The sequence below is a fragment of the Phalangium opilio genome, unplaced genomic scaffold (genome assembly GCF_054372755.1).
Source record: "Phalangium opilio isolate 3A_F unplaced genomic scaffold, DU_Popi_V2 ptg000505l_1, whole genome shotgun sequence".
Lineage (NCBI taxonomy): Eukaryota > Metazoa > Arthropoda > Arachnida > Opiliones > Phalangiidae > Phalangium > Phalangium opilio.
This window is the reverse complement of record NW_028324239.1, coordinates 2,174,028-2,197,433: the sequence shown is the minus strand read 5'-3', so window position 1 is coordinate 2,197,433 and position 23,406 is coordinate 2,174,028. Positions and strand designations below refer to the sequence as shown.

Sequence of the window (23,406 nt, the reverse complement as noted above, 5' to 3'; positions counted from 1 at the left end):
TAACACCGCTCCCGGGTGGACTCGAACCACCAACCTATTGGTTAACAGCCGAACGCGCTTACCATTGAGCCACGGTAGCTCAGAAATTAAATGGTTGTCAGGTATTGTGGAAAAGTTATGACTTTTCACGCTACAACAGAGACCCCACAACACCTCTCGCGGGTGGGCTCGAACCACCAACCTTTCGGTTAACAGCTGAACGCGCTGCGCGCTAACCATTGCGCCACGGAAGCCCAAAAATTTAATGTTCGTCAGGTATTGTGGAAAAACTCTTACTTTTTACGTTACATTTGAAATCCCATAACACCGCTCCCGGGTGGGCTCGAACCACCAACCTTTCGGTTAACAGCTGAGCGCGCTAACCATTGCGCCACGGAAGCCCAAACAATAAATGGTCGTCAGGTATTTTGGAAAAACTTTGGCTTTTTACGTTACATTTGAGAACCCATAACACCGCTCCCGGGTGGGCTCGAACCACCAACCTATTAGATAACAGCCGAACACTCTAAGCATTGAGCCACGGAAGCTCTGAAATTAAATGGTTGTCAGGTATTGTGGAAAAATTATGACTTTTCACGCTACATCAGAGACCCCACAACACCTCTCCCGGGTGGGCTCGAACCACCAGACTTTCGGTTAACAGCTGAACGCGCTAAAAAATGCGCCACGGAAGCCCAAAAATTAAATGTTCGTCAGGTATTGTGGAAAAACTCTGACTTTTTACGTTACATTTGAGACCCCACAACACCGCTTCCGGGTGGGTTCGAACCACCAACCTTTCGATTAACAGCTGAACGCGCTAACCATTGCGCCACGGAAGCCTGAAAATTAAATGTTCGTCAGGTATTGTGGAAAAACTCTGACTTTTTACGTTACATTTGAGATCCCATAACACCGCTCCCGTGTGGGCTCGAACCACCAACCTTTCGGTTAACAGCCGAACACGCTATCCATTGCGCCACGGAAGCCCAAAAAATAAATGTTCGTCAGGTATTGTGGAAAAACTTTGCCTTTTTACGTTACATTTGAGACCCCACAACACCGCTTCCGGGTGGGCTCGAACCACCAACCTTTCGGTTAACAGCTGAACGCGCTAACCATTGCGCCACGGAAGCCTGAAAATTAAATGTTCGTCAGGTATTGTGGAAAAACTCTGTTTTTTTACGTTACATTTGACATCCCATAACACCGCTCCCGTGTGGGCTCGAACCACCAACCTTTCGGTAAACAGCTGAACGCGCTAACCATTGCGCCACGGAAGCCTGAAAATTAAATGTTCGTCAGGTATTGTGGAAAAACTTTGCCTTTTTACGTTACATTTGACACTTCGCAACACCGCTCCCGGGTGGGCTCGAACCACCAACCTATTGGTTAACAGCCGAACGCGCTAACCATTGAGCCACGGAAGATCAGAAATTAAATGGTTGTCAGGTATTGTGGAAAAGTTATGAATTTTCACGCTACATCTGAGATCCCACAACACCTCTCCCGGGTGGGCTCGAGCCACCAACCTTTCGGTTAACAGCTGAACGCGCTAACCATTGCGCCACGGAAACCCAAAATTTAAATGTTCGTCAGGTATTGTGGAAAAACTCTGACTTTTTACGTTACATTTGAGATCCCATAACACCGCTCCCGGGTGGGCTCGAACCACCAACCTATTGGTTAACAGCCGAACGCGTTAACCATTGAGCCACGGAAGCTCAGAAATTGAATGGTTGTCAGGTATTGTGGAAAAACTCTGACTTTTTACGTTACATTGAGATCCCATAACACCGCTTCCGGGTGGGCTCGAACCACCAACCTTTCGGTTAACAGCTGAACGCGCTAACCATTGCGCGACGGAAGCCCAAAATTTAAATGTTCGTTAGCTATTGTGGAAAAACTCTGACTTTTTACGTTACATTTGAGATCCCATAACACCGCTCCCGGGTGGGCTCGAACCACCAACCTTTCGGTTAACAGCCGAACGCGCTAACCATTGCGCCACGGAAGCCCAAACAATAAATGGTCGTCAGGTATTTTGGAAAAACTTTGGCTTTTTACGTTACATTTGAGAACCCATAACACCGCTCCCGGGTGGGCTCGAACCACCAACCTATTAGATAACAGCCGAACGCTCTAAGCATTGAGCCACGGAAGCTCTGAAATTAAATGGTTGTCAGGTATTGTGGAAAAATTATGACTTTTCACGCTACATCAGAGACCCCACAACACCTCTCCCGGGTGGGCTCGAACCACCAGACTTTCGGTTAACAGCTGAACGCGCTAAAAAATGCGCCACGGAAGCCCAAAAATTAAATGTTCGTCAGGTATTGTGGAAAAACTCTGACTTTTTACGTTACATTTGAGACCCCACAACACCTCTTCCGGGTGGGCTCGAACCACCAACCTTTCGGTTAACAGCTGAACGCGCTAACCATTGCGCCACGGAAGCCCAAAAACTAAATGTTCGTCAGGTATTGTGGAAAAACTCTGACTTTTTACGTTACATTTGAGATCCCATAACACCGCTCCCGGGTGGGCTCGAACCACCAACCTTTCGTTTAACAGCCGAACGCGCTAACCATTGCGCCACGGAAGCCCAAAAAATAAATGTTCGTCAGGTATAGTGGAAAAACTTTGCCTTTTTACGTTACATTTGACACTTCACAACACCGCTCCCGGGTGGGCTCGAACCACAAACCTATTGGTTAACAGCCGAACGCGCTAACCATTGAGCCACGGAAGATCAGAAATTAAATGGTTGTCAGGTATTGTGGAAAAGTTATGACTTTTCACGCTACATCTGAGATCCCACAACACCTCTCCCGGGTGGGCTCGAGCCACCAACCTTTCGGTTAACAGCTGAACGCGCTGCGCGCTAACCATTGCGCCACGGAAGCCCAAAAATTTAATGTTCGTCAGGTATTGTGGAAAAACTCTTACTTTTTACGTTACATTTGAAATCCCATAACACCGCTCCCGGGTGGGCTCGAACCACCAACCTTTCGGTTAACAGCTGAACGCGCTAACCATTGCGCCACGGAAGCCCAAACAATAAATGGTCGTCAGGTATTTTGGAAAAACTTTGGCTTTTTACGTTACATTTGAGAACCCATAACACCGCTCCCGGGTGGGCTCGAACCACCAACCTATTAGATAACAGCCGAACACTCTAAGCATTGAGCCACGGAAGCTCTGAAATTAAATGGTTGTCAGGTATTGTGGAAAAATTATGACTTTTCACGCTACATCAGAGACCCCACAACACCTCTCCCGGGTGGGCTCGAACCACCAGACTTTCGGTTAACAGCTGAACGCGCTAAAAAATGCGCCACGGAAGCCCAAAAATTAAATGTTCGTCAGGTATTGTGGAAAAACTCTGACTTTTTACGTTACATTTGAGACCCCACAACACCTCTTCCGGGTGGGCTCGAACCACCAACCTTTCGGTTAACAGCTGAACGCGCTAACCATTGCGCCACGGAAGCCTAAAAATTAAATGTTCGTCAGGTATTGTGGAAAAACTCTGTTTTTTTACGTTACATTTGACATCCCATAACACCGCTCCCGTGTGGGTTCGAACCACCAACCTTTCGGTAAACAGCTGAACGCGCTAACCATTGCGCCACGGAAGCCTGAAAATTAAATGTTCGTCAGGTATTGTGGAAAAACTTTGCCTTTTTACGTTACATTTGACACTTCGCAACACCGCTCCCGGGTGGGCTCGAACCACCAACCTATTGGTTAACAGCCGAACGCGCTAACCATTGAGCCACGGAAGATCAGAAATTAAATGGTTGTCAGGTATTGTGGAAAAGTTATGACTTTTCACGCTACATCTGAGATCCCACAACACCTCTCCCGGGTGGGCTCGAGCCACCAACCTTTCGGTTAACAGCTGAACGCGCTAACCATTGCGCCACGGAAACCCAAAATTTAAATGTTCGTCAGGTATTGTGGAAAAACTCTGACTTTTTACGTTACATTTGAGATCCCATAACACCGCTCCCGGGTGGGCTCGAACCACCAACCTATTGGTTAACAGCCGAACGCGTTAACCATTGAGCCACGGAAGCTCAGAAATTGAATGGTTGTCAGGTATTGTGGAAAAACTCTGACTTTTTACGTTACATTGAGATCCCATAACACCGCTTCCGGGTGGGCTCGAACCACCAACCTTTCGGTTAACAGCTGAACGCGCTAACCATTGCGCCACGGAAGCCCAAACAATAAATGGTCGTCAGGTATTTTGGAAAAACTTTGGCTTTTTACGTTACATTTGAGAACCCATAACACCGCTCCCGGGTGGGCTCGAACCACCAACCTATTAGATAACAGCCGAACGCTCTAAGCATTGAGCCACGGAAGCTCTGAAATTAAATGGTTGTCAGGTATTGTGGAAAAATTATGACTTTTCACGCTACATCAGAGACCCCACAACACCTCTCCCGGGTGGGCTCGAACCACCAGACTTTCGGTTAACAGCTGAACGCGCTAAAAAATGCGCCACGGAAGCCCAAAAATTAAATGTTCGTCAGGTATTGTGGAAAAACTCTGACTTTTTACGTTACATTTGAGACCCCACAACACCTCTTCCGGGTGGGCTCGAACCACCAACCTTTCGGTTAACAGCTGAACGCGCTAACCATTGCGCCACGGAAGCCCAAAAACTAAATGTTCGTCAGGTATTGTGGAAAAACTCTGACTTTTTACGTTACATTTGAGATCCCATAACACCGCTCCCGGGTGGGCTCGAACCACCAACCTTTCGTTTAACAGCCGAACGCGCTAACCATTGCGCCACGGAAGCCCAAAAAATAAATGTTCGTCAGGTATAGTGGAAAAACTTTGCCTTTTTACGTTACATTTGACACTTCACAACACCGCTCCCGGGTGGGCTCGAACCACCAACCTATTGGTTAACAGCCGAACGCGCTAACCATTGAGCCACGGAAGATCAGAAATTAAATGGTTGTCAGGTATTGTGGAAAAGTTATGACTTTTCACGCTACATCTGAGATCCCACAACACCTCTCCCGGGTGGGCTCGAGCCACCAACCTTTCGGTTAACAGCTGAACGCGCTAACCATTGCGCCACGGAAGTCTAAAATTTAAATGTTCGTCAGGTATTGTGGAAAAACTCTGACTTTTTACGTTACATTTGAGATCCCATAACACCGCTCCCGGGTGGGCTCGAACCACCAACCTATTGGTTAACAGCCGAACGCGTTAACCATTGAGCCACGGAAGCTCAGAAATTGAATGGTTGTCAGGTATTGTGGAAAAACTCTGACTTTTTACGTTACATTGAGATCCCATAACACCGCTTCCGGGTGGGCTCGAACCACCAACCTTTCGGTTAACAGCTGAACGCGCTAACCATTGCGCGACGGAAGCCCAAAATTTAAATGTTCGTTAGCTATTGTGGAAAAACTCTGACTTTTTACGTTACATTTGAGATCCCATAACACCGCTCCCGGGTGGGCTCGAACCACCAACCTTTCGGTTAACAGCCGAACGCGCTAACCATTGCGCCACGGAAGCCCAAACAATAAATGGTCGTCAGGTATTTTGGAAAAACTTTGGCTTTTTACGTTACATTTGAGAACCCATAACACCGCTCCCGGGTGGGCTCGAACCACCAACCTATTAGATAACAGCCGAACGCTCTAAGCATTGAGCCACGGAAGCTCAGAAATTAAATGGTTGTCAGGTATTGTGGAAAAATTATGACTTTTCACGCTACATCAGAGACCCCACAACACCTCTCCCGGGTGGGTTCGAACCACCAGACTTTCGGTTAACAGCTGAACGCGCTAAAAAATGCGCCACGGAAGCCCAAAAATTAAATGTTCGTCAGGTATTGTGGAAAAACTCTGACTTTTTACGTTACATTTGAGACCCCACAACACCTCTTCCGGGTGGGCTCGAACCACCAACCTTTCGGTTAACAGCTGAACGCGCTAACCATTGCGCCACGGAAGCCCAAAAACCAAATGTTCGTCAGGTATTGTGGAAAAACTCTGACTTTTTACGTTACATTTGAGATCCCATAACACCGCTCCCGGGTGGGCTCGAACCACCAACCTTTCGTTTAACAGCCGAACGCGCTAACCATTGCGCCACGGAAGCCCAAAAAATAAATGTTCGTCAGGTATAGTGGAAAAACTTTGCCTTTTTACGTTACATTTGAGACTTCACAACACCGCTCCCGGGTGGGCTCGAACCACCAACCTATTGGTTAACAGCCGAACGCGCTAACAATTGAGCCACGGAAGCTCAGAAATTGAATGGTTGTCAGGTATTGTGGAAAAACTCTGACTTTTTACGTTACATTTGAGATCCCATAACACCGCTCCCGGGTGGGCTCGAACCACCAACCTTTCGGTTAACAGCTGAACGCGCTAACCATTGCGCCACGGAAGCCTAAAAATTAAATGTTCGTCAGGTATTGTGGAAAAACTTTGCCTTTTTACGTTACATTTGAGACTTCACAACACCGCTCCCGGGTGGGCTCGAACCACCAACCTATTGGTTAACAGCCGAACGCGCTAACCATTGAGCCACGGAAGCTCAGAAATTGAATGGTTGTCAGGTATTGTGGAAAAGTTATGACTTTTCACGCTACATCTGAGACCCCACAACACCTCTCCCGGGTGGGCTCGAGCCACCAGCCTTTCGGTTAACAGCTGAACGCGCTAACCATTGCGCCACGGAAGCCCAAAAATTAAATTTTCGTCAGGTATTGTGGAAAAACTCTGACTTTTTACGTTACATTTGAGATCCCATAACACCGCTCCCGGGTGGTCTCGAACCACCAACCTATTGGTTAACAGCCGAACGCGTTAACCATTGAGCCACGGAAGCTCAGAAATTGAATGGTTGTCACGTATTGTGGAAAAAGTCTGACTTTTTACGTTACATTTGAGATCCCATAACACCGCTTCCGGGTGGGCTCGAACCACCAACCTTTCGGTTAACAGCTGAACGCGCTAACCATTGCGCGACGGAAGCCCAAAATTTAAATGTTCGTTAGCTATTGTGGAAAAACTCTGACTTTTTACGTTACATTTGAGATCCCATATAACCGCTCCCGGGTGGGCTCGAACCACCAACCTTTCGGTTAACAGCCGAACGCGCTAACCATTGCGCCACGGAAGCCCAAACAATAAATGGTCGTCAGGTATTTTGGAAAAACTTTGGCTTTTTACGTTACATTTGAGAACACATAACACCGCTCCCGGGTGGGCTCGAACCACCAACCTATTAGATAACAGCCGAACGCTCTAAGCATTGAGCCACGGAAGCTCAAAAATTAAATGGTTGTCAGGTATTGTGGAAAAATTATGACTTTTCACGCTACATCTGAGACCCCACAACACCTCTCCCGGGTGGGCTCGAGCCACCAACCTTTCGGTTAACAGCTGAACGCGCTAACCATTGCGCCACGGAAGCCCAAAAATTAAATGTTCGTCAGGTATTGTGGAAAAACTCTGACTTTTTACGTTACATTTGAGATCCCATAACACCGCTCCCGGGTGGGCTCGAACCACCAACCTATTGGTTAACAGCCGAACGCGTTAACCATTGAGCCACGGAAGCTCAGAAATTGAATGGTTGTCAGGTATTGTGGAAAAACTCTGACTTTTTACGTTACACTTGAGATCCCATAACACCGCTTCCGGGTGGGCTCGAACAACCAACCTTTCGGTTAACAGCTGAATGCGCTAACCATTGCGCCACGGAAGCCCAAAAATTAAATGTTCGTTAGGTATTGTGGAAAAACTCTGACTTTTTACGTTACATTTGAGATCCCATAACACCGCTCCCGTGTGGGCTCGAACCACCAACCTTTCGGTTAACAGCCGAACGCGCAATCCATTGCGCCACGGAAGCCCAAAAAATAAATGTTCGTTAGGTATTGTGGAAAAACTCTGACTTTTTACGTTACATTTGAGATCCCATAACACCGCTCCCGTGTGGGCTCGAACCACCAACCTTTCGGTTAACAGCCGAACGCGCTATCCATTGCGCCACGGAAGCCCAAAAAATAAATGTTCGTCAGGTATTGTGGAAAAACTTTGCGTTTTTACGTTACATTTGAGACTTCACAACACCACTCCCGGGTGGGCTCGAACCACCAACCTAGTGGTTAACAGCCGAACGCGCTAACCATTGAGCCACGGAAGCTCAGAAATTGAATGATTGTCAGGTATTGTAGAAAAATTCTGACTTTTTACGTTACATTTGAGATCCCATAACACCGCTCCCGGGTGGGCTCGAACCACCAACCTTTCGGTTAACAGCTGAACGCGCTAACCATTGCGCCACGGAAGCCCAAAAATTAAATGTTCGTCAGGTATTGTGGAAAAACTCTGACTTTTTACGTTACATTTGAGATCCCATAACACCGCTCCCGGGTGGGCTCGAACCACCAACCTATTGGTTAACAGCCGAACGCGTTAACCATTGAGCCACGGAAGCTCAGAAATTGAATGGTTGTCAGGTATTGTGGAAAAACTCTGACTTTTTACGTTACACTTGAGATCCCATAACACCGCTTCCGGGTGGGCTCGAACAACCAACCTTTCGGTTAACAGCTGAATGCGCTAACCATTGCGCCACGGAAGCCCAAAAATTAAATGTTCGTTAGGTATTGTGGAAAAACTCTGACTTTTTACGTTACATTTGAGATCCCATAACACCGCTCCCGTGTGGGCTCGAACCACCAACCTTTCGGTTAACAGCCGAACGCGCAATCCATTGCGCCACGGAAGCCCAAAAAATAAATGTTCGTTAGGTATTGTGGAAAAACTCTGACTTTTTACGTTACATTTGAGATCCCATAACACCGCTCCCGTGTGGGCTCGAACCACCAACCTTTCGGTTAACAGCCGAACGCGCTATCCATTGCGCCACGGAAGCCCAAAAAATAAATGTTCGTCAGGTATTGTGGAAAAACTTTGCGTTTTTACGTTACATTTGAGACTTCACAACACCGCTCCCGGGTGGGCTCGAACCACCAACCTAGTGGTTAACAGCCGAACGCGCTAACCATTGAGCCACGGAAGCTCAGAAATTGAATGATTGTCAGGTATTGTAGAAAAATTCTGACTTTTTACGTTACATTTGAGATCCCATAACACCGCTCCCGGGTGGGCTCGAACCACCAACCTTTCGGTTAACAGCTGAACGCGCTAACCATTGCGCCACGGAAGCCCAAAAATTAAATGTTCGTCAGGTATTGTGGAAAAACTCTGACTTTTTACGTTACATTTGACATCCCATAACACCGCTCCCGGGTGGGCTCGAACCACCAACCTTTCGTTTAACAGCCGAACGCGCTAACCATTGCGCCACGGAAGCCTAAGAAATAAATGTTCGTCAGGTATTGTGGAAAAACTTTGCCTTTTTACGTTACATTTGAGACTTCACAACACCGCTCCCGGGTGGGCTCGAACCACCGACCTTTCGGTTAACAGCCGAACGCACTAACCATTGCGCCACGGAAGCCCAAAAATTAAATGTTCGTCAGGTATTGTGGAAAAACTTTGCCTTTTTACGATACATTTGAGACTTCACAACACCGCTCCCGGGTGGGCTCGAACCACCGACCTTTCGGTTAACAGCCGAACGCACTAACCATTGCGCCACGGAAGCCCAAAAATTAAATGTTCGTCAGGTATTGTGGAAAAACTCTGACTTTTTACGTTACATTTGAGATCCCATAACACTGCTCCCGGGTGGGCTCGAACCACCACTCTATTGGTTAACAGCCGAGCGCGCTAACCATTGAGCCACGGAAGCTCAGAAATTAAATGGTTGTCAGGTATTGTGGAAAAGTTATGACTTTTCACGCTACATCTGAGACCCCACAACACCTCTCCCGGGTGGGCTCGAACCACCAACCTTTCGTTTAACAGCTGAACGCGCTAAAAAATGCGCCACGGAAGCCCAAAAATTAAATGTTCGTCAGGTATTGTGGAAAAACTCTGACTTTTTACGTTACATTTGAGACCCCACAACACCTCTCCCGGGTGGGCTCGAACCACCAACCTTTCGGTTAACAGCTGAACGCGCTAACCATTGCGCCACGGAAGCCCAAAAATTAAATGTTCGTCAGGTATTGTGGAAAAACTCTGACTTTTTACGTTACATTTGAGATCCCATAACACCGCTCCCGGGTGGGCTCGAACCACCAACCTTTCGTTTAACAGCCGAACGCGCTAAAAATTGCGCCACGGAAGCCCAAAAATTAAATGTTCGTCAGGTATTGTGGAAAAACTCTGACTTTTTACGTTACATTTGAGACCCCACAACACCTCTCCCGGGTGGGCTCGAACCACAAACCTTTCGGTTAACAGCTGAACGCGCTAACCATTGCGCCACGGAACCCAAATATTAAATATTCGTCAGGTATTGTGGAAAAACTCTGACTTTTTACGTTACATTTGAGATCCCATAACACCGCTCCCGTGTGGGCTCGAACCACCAACCTTTCGGTTAACAGCCGAACGCGCTATCCATTGCGCCACGGAAGCCCAAAAAATAAATGTTCGTCAGGTATTGTGGAAAAACTTTGCCTTTTTACGTTACATTTGAGACTTCACAACACCGCTCCCGGGTGGGCTCGAACCACCAACCTAGTGGTTAACAGCCGAACGCGCTAACAATTGAGCCACGGAAGCTCAGAATTTGAATGGTTGTCAGGTATTGTAGAAAAACTCTGACTTTTTACGTTACATTTGAGATCCCATAACACCGCTCCCGGGTGGGCTCGAACCACCAACCTTTCGGTTAACAGCTCAACGCGCTAACCATTGCGCCACGGAAGCCCAAAAATTAAATGTTCGTCAGGTATTGTGGAAAAACTCTGACTTTTTACGTTACATTTGACATCCCATAACACCGCTCCCGGGTGGGCTCGAACCACCAACCTTTCGTTTAACAGCCGAACGCGCTAACCATTGCGCCACGGAAGCCTAAGAAATAAATGTTCGTCAGGTATTGTGGAAAAACTTTGCCTTTTTACGTTACATTTGAGACTTCACAACACCGCTCCCGGGTGGGCTCGAACCACCGACCTTTCGGTTAACAGCCGAACGCACTAACCATTGCGCCACGGAAGCCCAAAAATTAAATGTTCGTCAGGTATTGTGGAAAAACTTTGCCTTTTTACGATACATTTGAGACTTCACAACACCGCTCCCGGGTGGGCTCGAACCACCGACCTTTCGGTTAACAGCCGAACGCGCTAAACATTGAGCCACGGAAGCTCAGAAATTGAATGGTTGTCAGGTATTGTGGAAAAGTTATGACTTTTCACGCTACATCTGAGACCCCACAACACCTCTCCCGGGTGGGCTCGAGCCACCAACCTTTCGGTTAACAGCTGAACGCGCTAACCATTGCGCCACGGAAGCCCAAAAATTAAATGTTCGTCAGGTATTGTGGAAAAACTCTGACTTTTTACGTTACATTTGAGATCCCATAACACCGCTCCCGGGTGGGCTCGAACCACCAACCTATTGGTTAACAGCCGAACGCGTTAACCATTGAGCCACGGAAGCTCAGAAATTGAATGGTTGTCAGGTATTGTGGAAAAACTCTGACTTTTTACGATACACTTGAGATCCCATAACACCGCTTCCGGGTGGGCTCGAACAACCAACCTTTCGGTTAACAGCTGAATGCGCTAACCATTGCGCCACGGAAGCTCAGAAATTGAACGGTTGTCAGGTATTGTGGAAAAACTCTGACTTTTTACGTTACACTTGAGATCCCATAACACCGCTTCCGGGTGGGCTCGAACAACCAACCTTTCGGTTAACAGCTGAATGCGCTAACCATTGCGCCACGGAAGCCCAAAAATTAAATGTTCGTTAGGTATTGTGGAAAAACTCTGACTTTTTACGTTACATTTGAGATCCCATAACACCGCTCCCGTGTGGGCTCGAACCACCAACCTTTCGGTTGACAGCCGAACGCGCAATCCATTGCGCCACGGAAGCCCAAAAAATAAATGTTCGTTAGGTATTGTGGAAAAACTTTGACTTTTTACGTTACATTTGAGATCCCATAACACCGCTCCCGGGTGGGCTCGAACCACCAACCTAGTGGTTAACAGCCGAACGCGCTAACCATTGAGCCACGGAAGCTCAGAAATTGAATGATTGTCAGGTATTGTAGAAAAATTCTGACTTTTTACGTTACATTTGAGATCCCATAACACCGCTCCCGGGTGGGCTCGAACCACCAACCTTTCGGTTAACAGCTGAACGCGCTAACCATTGCGCCACGGAAGCCCAAAAATTAAATGTTCGTCAGGTATTGTGGAAAAACTCTGACTTTTTACGTTACATTTGACATCCCATAACACCGCTCCCGGGTGGGCTCGAACCACCAACCTTTCGTTTAACAGCCGAACGCGCTAACCATTGCGCCACGGAAGCCTAAGAAATAAATGTTCGTCAGGTATGGTGGAAAAACTTTGCCTTTTTACGTTACATTTGAGACTTCACAACACCGCTCCCGGGTGGGCTCGAACCACCGACCTTTCGGTTAACAGCCGAACGCACTAACCATTGCGCCACGGAAGCCCAAAAATTAAATGTTCGTCAGGTATTGTGGAAAAACTTTGCCTTTTTACGATACATTTGAGACTTCACAACACCGCTCCCGGGTGGGCTCGAACCACCGACCTTTCGGTTAACAGCCGAACGCACTAACCATTGCGCCACGGAAGCCCAAAAAATAAATGTTCGTCAGGTATAGTGGAAAAACTTTGCCTTATTACGTTACATTTGAGACTTCACAACACCGCTCCCGGGTGGGCTCGAACCACCAACCTATTGGTTAACAGCCGAACGCGCTAAACATTGAGCCACGGAAGCTCAGAAATTGAATGGTTGTCAGGTATTGTGGAAAAGTTATGACTTTTCACGCTACATCTGAGACATCACAACACCTCTCCCGGGTGGGCTCGAGCCACCAACCTTTCGGTTAACAGCTGAACGCGCTAACCATTGCGCCACGGAAGCCCAAAAATTAAATGTTCGTCAGGTATTGTGGAAAAACTCTGACTTTTTACGTTACATTTGAGATCCCATAACACCGCTCCCGGGTGGGCTCGAACCACCAACCTATTGGTTAACAGCCGAACGCGTTAACCATTGAGCCACGGAAGCTCAGAAATTGAATGGTTGTCAGGTATTGTGGAAAAACTCTGACTTTTTACGTTACACTTGAGATCCCATAACACCGCTTCCGGGTGGGCTCGAACAACCAACCTTTCGGTTAACAGCTGAATGCGCTAACCATTGCGCCACGGAAGCTCAGAAATTGAACGGTTGTCAGGTATTGTGGAAAAACTCTGACTTTTTACGTTACACTTGAGATCCCATAACACCGCTTCCGGGTGGGCTCGAACAACCAACCTTTCGGTTAACAGCTGAATGCGCTAACCATTGCGCCACGGAAGCCCAAAAATTAAATGTTCGTTAGGTATTGTGGAAAAACTCTGACTTTTTACGTTACATTTGAGATACCATAACACCGCTCCCGTGTGGGCTCGAACCACCAACCTTTCGGTTAACAGCCGAACGCGCTAACCATTGCGCCACGGAAGCCCAAAAATTAAATGTTCGTCAGGTATTGTGGAAAAACTCTGACTTTTTACGTTACATTTGAGATCCCATAACACCGCTCCCGGGTGGGCTCGAACCACCAACCTATTGGTTAACAGCCGAACGCGTTAACCATTTAGCCACGGAAGCTCAGAAATTGAATGGTTGTCAGGTATTGTGGAAAAACTCTGACTTTTTACGTTACACTTGAGATCCCATAACACCGCTTCCGGGTGGGCTCGAACAACCAACCTTTCGGTTAACAGCTGAATTCGCTAACCATTGCGCCACGGAAGCTCAGAAATTGAACGGTTGTCAGGTATTGTGGAAAAACTCTGACTTTTTACGTTACACTTGAGATCCCATAACACCGCTTCCGGGTGGGCTCGAACAACCAACCTTTCGGTTAACAGCTGAATGCGCTAACCATTTAGCCACGGAAGCCCAAAAATTAAATGTTCGTTAGGTATTGTGGAAAAACTCTGACTTTTTACGTTACATTTGAGATCCCATAACACCGCTCCCGTGTGGGCTCGAACCACCAACCTTTCGGTTAACAGCCGAACGCGCTATCCATTGCGCCACGGAAGCCCAAAAAATAAATGTTCGTCAGGTATTGTGGAAAAACTTTGCGTTTTTACGTTACATTTGAGACTTCACAACACCGCTCCCGGGTGGGCTCGAACCACCAACCTAGTGGTTAACAGCCGAACGCGCTAACCATTGAGCCACGGAAGCTCAGAAATTGAATGATTGTCAGGTATTGTAGAAAAATTCTGACTTTTTACGTTACATTTGAGATCCCATAACACCGCTCCCGGGTGGGCTCGAACCACCAACCTTTCGGTTAACAGCTGAACGCGCTAACCATTGCGCCACGGAAGCCCAAAAATTAAATGTTCGTCAGGTATTGTGGAAAAACTCTGACTTTTTACGTTACATTTGACATCCCATAACACCGCTCCCGGGTGGGCTCGAACCACCGACCTTTCGGTTAACAGCCGAACGCACTAACCATTGCGCCACGGAAGCCCAAAAATTAAATGTTCGTCAGGTATTGTGGAAAAACTTTGCCTTTTTACGATACATTTGAGACTTCACAACACCGCTCCCGGGTGGGCTCGAACCACCGACCTTTCGGTTAACAGCCGAACGCACTAACCATTGCGCCACGGAAGCCCAAAAATTAAATGTTCGTCAGGTATTGTGGAAAAACTCTGACTTTTTACGTTACATTTGAGATCCCATAACACCGCTACCGGGTGGGCTCGAACCACCACTCTATTGGTTAACAGCCGAGCGCGCTAACCATTGAGCCACGGAAGCTCAGAAATTAAATGGTTGTCAGGTATTGTTTAAAAGTTATGACTTTTCACGCTACATCTGAGACCCCACAACACCTCTCCCGGGTGGGCTCGAACCACCAACCTTTCGGTTAACAGCTGAACGCGCTAAAAAATGCGCCACGGAAGCCCAAAAATTAAATGTTCGTCAGGTATTGTGGAAAAACTCTGACTTTTTACGTTACATTTGAGACCCCACAACACCTCTCCCGGGTGGGCTCGAACCACCAACCTTTCGGTTAACAGCTGAACGCGCTAACCATTGCGCCACGGAAGCCCAAAAATTAAATGTTCGTCAGGTATTGTGGAAAAACTCTGACTTTTTACGTTACATTTGAGATCCCATAACACCGCTCCCGGGTGGGCTCGAACCACCAACCTTTCGTTTAACAGCCGAACGCGCTAACCATTGCGCCACGGAAGCCCAAAAATTAAATGTTCGTCAGGTATCGTGGAAAAACTCTGACTTTTTACGTTACATTTGAGACCACACAACACCTCTCCCGGGTGGGCTCGAACCACAAACCTTTCGGTTAACAGCTGAACGCGCTAACCATTGCACCACGGAAGCCCAAATATTAAATGTTCGACAGGTATTGTGGAAAAACTCTGACTTTTTACGTTACACTTGAGATCCCATAACACCGCTTCCGGGTGGGCTCGAACAACCAACCTTTCGGTTAACATCTGAATGCGCTAACCATTGCGCCACGGAAGCCCAAAAATTAAATGTTCGTTAGGTATTGTGGAAAAACTCTGACTTTTTACGTTACATTTGAGATCCCATAACACCGCTCCCGTGTGGGCTCGAACCACCAACCTTTCGGTTAACAGCCGAACGCGCAATCCATTGCGCCACGGAAGCCCAAAAAATAAATGTTCGTTAGGTATTGTGGAAAAACTCTGACTTTTTACGTTACATTAGAGATCCCATAACACCGCTCCCGTGTGGGCTCGAACCACCAACCTTTCGGTTAACAGCCGAACGCGCTATCCATTGCGCCACGGAAGCCCAAAAAATAAATGTTCGTCAGGTATTGTGGAAAAACTTTGCGTTTTTACGTTACATTTGAGACTTCACAACACCGCTCCCGGGTGGGCTCGAACCACCAACCTAGTGGTTAACAGCCGAACGCGCTAACCATTGAGCCACGGAAGCTCAGAAATTGAATGATTGTCAGGTATTGTAGAAAAATTCTGACTTTTTACGTTACATTTGACATCCCATAACACCGCTCCCGGGTGGGCTCGAACCACCAACCTTTCGTTTAACAGCCGAACGCGCTAACCATTGCGCCACGGAAGCCTAAGAAATAAATGTTCGTCAGGTATTGTGGAAAAACTTTGCCTTTTTACGTTACATTTGAGACTTCACAACACCGCTCCCGGGTGGGCTCGAACCACCGACATTTCGGTTAACAGCCGAACGCACTAACCATTGCGCCACGGAAGCCCAAAAATTAAATGTTCGTCAGGTATTGTGGAAAAACTTTGCCTTTTTACGATACATTTGAGACTTCACAACACCGCTCCCGGGTGGGCTCGAACCACCGACCTTTCGGTTAACAGCCGAACGCACTAACCATTGCGCCACGGAAGCCCAAAAATTAAATGTTCGTCAGGTATTGTGGAAAAACTCTGACTTTTTACGTTACATTTGAGATCCCATAACACTGCTCCCGGGTGGGCTCGAACCACCACTCTAATGGTTAACAGCCGAGCGCGCTAACCATTGAGCCACGGAAGCTCAGAAATTAAATGGTTGTCAGGTATTGTGGAAAAGTTATGACTTTTCACGCTACATCTGAGACCCCACAACACCTCTCCCGGGTGGGCTCGAACCACCAACCTTTCGTTTAACAGCTGAACGCGCTAAAAAATGCGCCACGGAAGCCCAAAAAATTAAATGTTCGTCAGGTATTGTGGAAAAACTCTGACTTTTTACGTTACATTTGAGACCCCACAACACCTCTCCCGGGTGGGCTCGAACCACCAACCTTTCGGTTAACAGCTGAACGCGCTAACCATTGCGCCACGAAAGCCCAAAAATTAAATGTTCGTCAGGTATTGTGGAAAAACTCTGACTTTTTACGTTACATTTGAGATCCCATAACACCGCTCCCGGGTGGGATCGAACCACCAACCTTTCGTTTAACAGCCGAACGCACTATCCATTGCGCCACGGAAGCCCAAAAAATAAATGTTCGTCAGGTATTGTGGAAAAACTTTGCCTTTTTACGTTACATTTGAGACTTCACAACACCGCTCCCGGGTGGGCTCGAACCACCAACCTAGTGGTTAACAGCCGAACGCGCTAACAATTGAGCCACGGAAGCTCAGAATTTGAATGGTTGTCAGGTATTGTAGAAAAACTCTGACTTTTTACGTTACATTTGAGATCCCATAACACCGCTCCCGGGTGGGCTCGAACCACCAACCTTTCGTTTAACAGCCGAACGCGCTAACCATTGCGCCACGGAAGCCTAAGAAATAAATGTTCGTCAGGTATTGTGGAAAAACTTTGCCTTTTTACGTTACATTTGAGACTTCACAACACCGCTCCCGGGTGGGCTAGAACCACCGACATTTCGGTTAACAGCCGAACGCACTAACCATTGCGCCACGGAAGCCCAAAAATTAAATGTTCGTCAGGTATTGTGGAAAAACTTTGCCTTTTTACGATACATTTGAGACTTCACAACACCGCTCCCGGGTGGGCTCGAACCACCGACCTTTCGGTTAACAGCCGAACGCACTAACCATTGCGCCACGGAAGCCCAACAAGTTGGGAAAGCCAAAATATTACCTCTCCGAGTGGAGATGACTATCACTACCGTTTAAACAACCTAAATATATGCATCTATCGCTTTTTTTAATTCTTTGCAAGTGCAGGAATTGAATTTTAAAATAGTCTATTGTTCAAGCCTTTTCAATATCTCTCAATTGCTGTGGAAACTCTACTCTCTCGCTATACCTCAACCGCATTCTTAGTCTACCAGTATGATTTGTAACATTTGTCCATATCAAAGCTGAATCATACCTCGCCACACAAAAAACAAATGTCCCCAAAACATGGAAGCCACAACCCAATCACACTTAAGCTAGGCTCACACTTAACCAAAATAATTATTAAACAGTTAAATACTCACAAAGATTGGCAAAATCAATCTCCTTCAGTAATACGTAGCGCTTAAATATATTATTTTCCGAACAAAATTAATCGAGCAAATTTAACGCTTAACTTCTTCTCTTGAAATTCTATCAAAGAGTGATTCAACTGTTTAAAAAAAGGTTTTTTTCGCAAATAGGGCGCTATCATATCAACCGCAATTCCGTCATATTTAAAAATTATACATTGCCAACACTTTTTTAGACACAATAGTGGACGTTTTAGCCTCATTTAAAACATGTAAAACAATATCTCATCTACAAATAGCTTACACATGTCTTTTTTACCAATACCTAGCCGTTTGGATTTTTCTAAAGCAATGTTCTATATTCTTCATTTTTGAAAATATATTTTTAAGCGTTTATAATGATTACTCTTTACACCTACACTAATCTTACACAAACACAAGGAGTAGAAATCCACTAGTGGAAGCGGTGTTTTTATTGAAAATATATATTTTTAAGCGTTTATCATGATTACGCTCTACAACTACACTAATCTTACACTAACAAGGAGTACTATAAACCCACTACTGGAAGCGGTATTTTTATTCAAACGTAAAACAATTTCGCTTAAGTTTATCATCTCTAGACATCGATAAAAATGTCTCTATCACTCCTAGGTAACTGTATGCACAGGATTTTACGACATTGTAACTCAAATTCATCTGATTATGTTTTAACAAGGTTAAATCTAACTGGGAGTAAGATGAAAGGAGTAGAAGCTTATCTGTCTTAGGAAATATGAAATTTTATCTTAACAGTTAAGTTTATAACGAAAAAACGCGGAAGGGGAAAACGAGCAGACAACAGCGATTTTTGGGGGTAGAAGGTTAAGAGCGCCATCTGTCGTCCGTGCCAAAGTTGAACTTCCTCTCGAAACGCAATGAGAAAGTGGATAAAATAATGCCATCAGATATTTAACTGCGTCGATATATTTAACGACTTGACCCATGACATGCGCGTAACACTGGCTTTTATGAATCCTATTTATTGTTGGATGCTAGGAAACTTGGTAGACGTAACAGTCTGTACTAGTACCCAAGCATCCTTCAATAAACGCCTGCCAACATTGTGGTACGCATGGTACAACTTAAAAATTGGATGTGTATTTATCTTTCGACTCACTCCAAGCTTTTAGGCCCTCATTACAGAGGATTTGAAACACTATCGTAATTCCTAGTGTCTCGAATCTCTACGTTCCTGTCCATTATGAACAGTGCTGAGAGAATGATACATCAGAAAGAGCCATTCAAATCGAATTGCCGAAAATATTATCCATATTTTCATTTCATATAACAAAGAAAATAAATTATTATGGATACAGGAGGCAATGTAGGAAATGTAACGCAATGCACGGGCCTTGATAGATATAGGAGGCAATGATATAACGACTTCGGTACTTGGGTTTATCTTTAATATTTAAATAAATATAATTATTTTTAATTATTTTAATCGCCAGTAAATAACTTTTAAAATAGTTAAATCGTTTAAAATAAAGTTGTTCCTATTATCTTTCGAAACTTTGCTAATATTGACGTTTAAAGTGAAGGGTACCCCTCTTGCCCGCTTTTTTCAAATTTTGGGGTATATATACGTTTCGTTTCCATTATAATAATAGATAAAAACGCATTCGCGTGAACCTTTGGTGGAAGCCCTGCCATTGGGAGGCTAGACGTTTCTCGTAACCCTAGCCGATCGCCGCGTATATCTTAAAACCAAATAATGGATAAAAACGCATTTGCGTGAACCGATGGTGGAAGCCCTGCCATTGGGAGGCTAGACGTTTCTCGTAACCCTAGCCGATCGCCGCGTATATCTTGGAACCAAACGATGACGGAGGAAAAGAAGCCAGAATGTACTGACTGGCGTCCATGTGGAATGGACAAAAGACCTGAAGATGGTGGTGCATTGAAGCTGGTGTCAATGTGGAATTGACGAAGAACAGAAGATGGTGGTGCATAGAACCTGGTGTCAATGTGGAATTGACGAAGAACAGAAGATGGTGGTGCATAGAAGCTGGTGTCAAGGTGAAATTGACGAAGAACAGAAGATGGTGGTGCTTAGAAGCTAGCAAGTACAGACTAGTGTCCATGTGGGATGGACAAAGACTAGCAGATTGTGGTCCTTAGAAGCCAGTTAGTAAAGACTTGTGTTGGTAGATGAATGGCCAAATTTCCGTGAACCGCGAACGCGTTCCGGAAATCGGGTATTTGTTTGCTCCAATACGCAAACTGCGAACGCGGTCACGTGGGGTCTGACAGACACACAGACAGACAGACAGACAGACACACAGACAGACAGACACACAGACACGGCCGGTGTAATACCTCTCCGTGACATACGTCACTCGGAGAGGTAAAAATTAAATGTTCGTCAGGTATTGTGGAAAAACTCTGGATTTTTACGTTACATTTGAGATCCCATAACACTGCTCCCGGGTGGGCTCGAACCACCACTCTATTGGTTAACAGCCGAGCGCGCTAACCATTGAGCCACGGAAGCTCAGAAATTAAATGGTTGTCAGGTATTGTGGAAAAGTTATGACTTTTCACGCTACATCTGAGACCCCACAACACCTCTCCCGGGTGGGCTCGAACCACCAACCTTTCGTTTAACAGCTGAACGCGCTAAAAAATGCGCCACGGAAGCCCAAAAATTAAATGTTCGTCAGGTATTGTGGAAAAACTCTGACTTTTTACGTTACATTTGAGATCCCATAACACCGCTCCCGGGTGGGCTCGAACCACCAACCTTTCGTTTAACAGCCGAACGCGCTAAAAATTGCGCCACGGAAGCCCAAAAATTAAATGTTCGTCAGGTATTGTGGAAAAACTCTGACTTTTTACGTTACATTTGAGATCCCATAACACCGCTCCCGGGTGGGCTCGAACCACCAACCTTTCGTTTAACAGCCGAACGCACTATCCATTGCGCCACGGAAGCCCAAAAAATAAATGTTCGTCAGGTATTGTGGAAAAACTTTGCCTTTTTACGTTACATTTAAGACTTCACAACACCGCTCCCGGGTGGGCTCGAACCACCAACCTAGTGGTTAACAGCCGAACGCGCTAACAATTGAGCCACGGAAGCTCAGAATTTGAATGGTTGTCAGGTATTGTAGAAAAACTCTGACTTTTTACGTTACATTTGAGATCCCATAACACCGCTCCCGGGTGGGCTCGAACCACCAACCTTTCGGTTTACAGCTCAACGCGCTAACCATTGCGCCACGGAAGCCCAAAAATTAAATGTTCGTCAGGTATTGTGGAAAAACTCTGACTTTTTACGTTACATTTGACATCCCATAACACCGCTCCCGGGTGGGCTCGAACCACCAACCTTTCGTTTAACAGCCGAACGCGCTAACCATTGCGCCACGGAAGCCTAAGAAATAAATGTTCGTCAGGTATTGTGGAAAAACTTTGCCTTTTTACGTTACATTTGAGACTTCACAACACCGCTCCCGGGTGGGCTCGAACCACCGACATTTCGGTTAACAGCCGAACGCACTAACCATTGCGCCACGGAAGCCCAAAAATTAAATGTTCGTCAGGTATTGTGGAAAAACTTTGCCTTTTTACGATACATTTGAGACTTCACAACACCGCTCCCGGGTGGGCTCGAACCACCGACCTTTCGGTTAACAGCCGAACGCACTAACCATTGCGCCACGGAAGCCCAAAAATTAAATGTTCGTCAGGTATTGTGGAAAAACTCTGGATTTTTACGTTACATTTGAGATCCCATAACACTGCTCCCGGGTGGGCTCGAACCACCACTCTATTGGTTAACAGCCGAGCGCGCTAACCATTGACCCACGGAAGCTCAGAAATTAAATGGTTGTCAGGTATTGTGGAAAAGTTATGACTTTTCACGCTACATCTGAGACCCCACAACACCTCTCCCGGGTGGGCTCGAACCACCAACCTTTCGTTTAACAGCTGAACGCGCTAAAAAATGCGCCACGGAAGCCCAAAAATTAAATGTTCGTCAGGTATTGTGGAAAAACTCTGACTTTTTACGTTACATTTGAGATCCCATAACACCGCTCCCGGGTGGGCTCGAACCACCAACCTTTCGTTTAACAGCCGAACGCGCTAAAAATTGCGCCACGGAAGCCCAAAAATTAAATGTTCGTCAGGTATTGTGGAAAAACTCTGACTTTTTACGTTACATTTGAGACCCCACAACACCTCTCCCGGGTGGGCTCGAACCACAAACCTTTCGGTTAACAGCTGAACGCGCTAACCATTGCGCCACGGAAGCCCAAAAATTAAATGTTCGTCAGGTATTGTGGAAAAACTCTGACTTTTTACGTTACATTTGAGATCCCATAACACCGCTCCCGGGTGGGCTCGAACCACCAACCTTTCGTTTAACAGCCGAACGCACTATCCATTGCGCCACGGAAGCCCAAAAAATAAATGTTCGTCAGGTATTGTGGAAAAACTTTGCCTTTTTACGTTACATTTGAGACTTCACAACACCGCTCCCGGGTGGGCTCGAACCACCAACCTAGTGGTTAACAGCCGAACGCGCTAACAATTGAGCCACGGAAGCTCAGAATTTGAATGGTTGTCAGGTATTGTAGAAAAACTCTGACTTTTTACGTTACATTTGAGATCCCATAACACCGCTCCCGGGTGGGCTCGAACCACCAACCTTTCGGTTTACAGCTCAACGCGCTAACCATTGCGCCACGGAAGCCCAAAAATTAAATGTTCGTCAGGTATTGTGGAAAAACTCTGACTTTTTACGTTACATTTGACATCCCATAACACCGCTCCCGGGTGGGCTCGAACCACCAACCTTTCGTTTAACAGCCGAACGCGCTAACCATTGCGCCACGGAAGCCTAAGAAATAAATGTTCGTCAGGTATTGTGGAAAAACTTTGCCTTTTTACGTTACATTTGAGACTTCACAACACCGCTCCCGGGTGGGCTCGAACCACCGACATTTCGGTTAACAGCCGAACGCACTAACCATTGCGCCACGGAAGCCCAAAAATTAAATGTTCGTCAGGTATTGTGGAAAAACTTTGCCTTTTTACGATACATTTGAGACTTCACAACACCGCTCCCGGGTGGGCTCGAACCACCGACCTTTCGGTTAACAGCCGAACGCACTAACCATTGCGCCACGGAAGCCCAAAAATTAAATGTTCGTCAGGTATTGTGGAAAAACTCTGGATTTTTACGTTACATTTGAGATCCCATAACACTGCTCCCGGGTGGGCTCGAACCACCACTCTATTGGTTAACAGCCGAGCGCGCTAACCATT

The 23,406-nt window shown here is 46.2% G+C and overlaps 3 non-coding genes across 3 annotated transcripts; all 3 read right to left on the bottom strand.

Annotated features, from left to right (window-relative positions):
- Positions 1-11,923: 11,923 nt before the first annotated feature.
- TRNAD-GUC (transfer RNA aspartic acid (anticodon GUC)) lies at positions 11,924-11,996 on the bottom strand. The gene has a single exon. It is a non-coding gene; the product is annotated as a tRNA-Asp (tRNA).
- Positions 11,997-21,288: 9,292 nt separating this feature from the next.
- On the bottom strand, positions 21,289-21,361 carry TRNAY-GUA (transfer RNA tyrosine (anticodon GUA)). The gene has a single exon. It is a non-coding gene; the product is annotated as a tRNA-Tyr (tRNA).
- Positions 21,362-22,758: 1,397 nt separating this feature from the next.
- TRNAY-GUA (transfer RNA tyrosine (anticodon GUA)) lies at positions 22,759-22,831 on the bottom strand. The gene has a single exon. It is a non-coding gene; the product is annotated as a tRNA-Tyr (tRNA).
- Between the last annotated feature and the right edge of the window lie 575 nt (positions 22,832-23,406).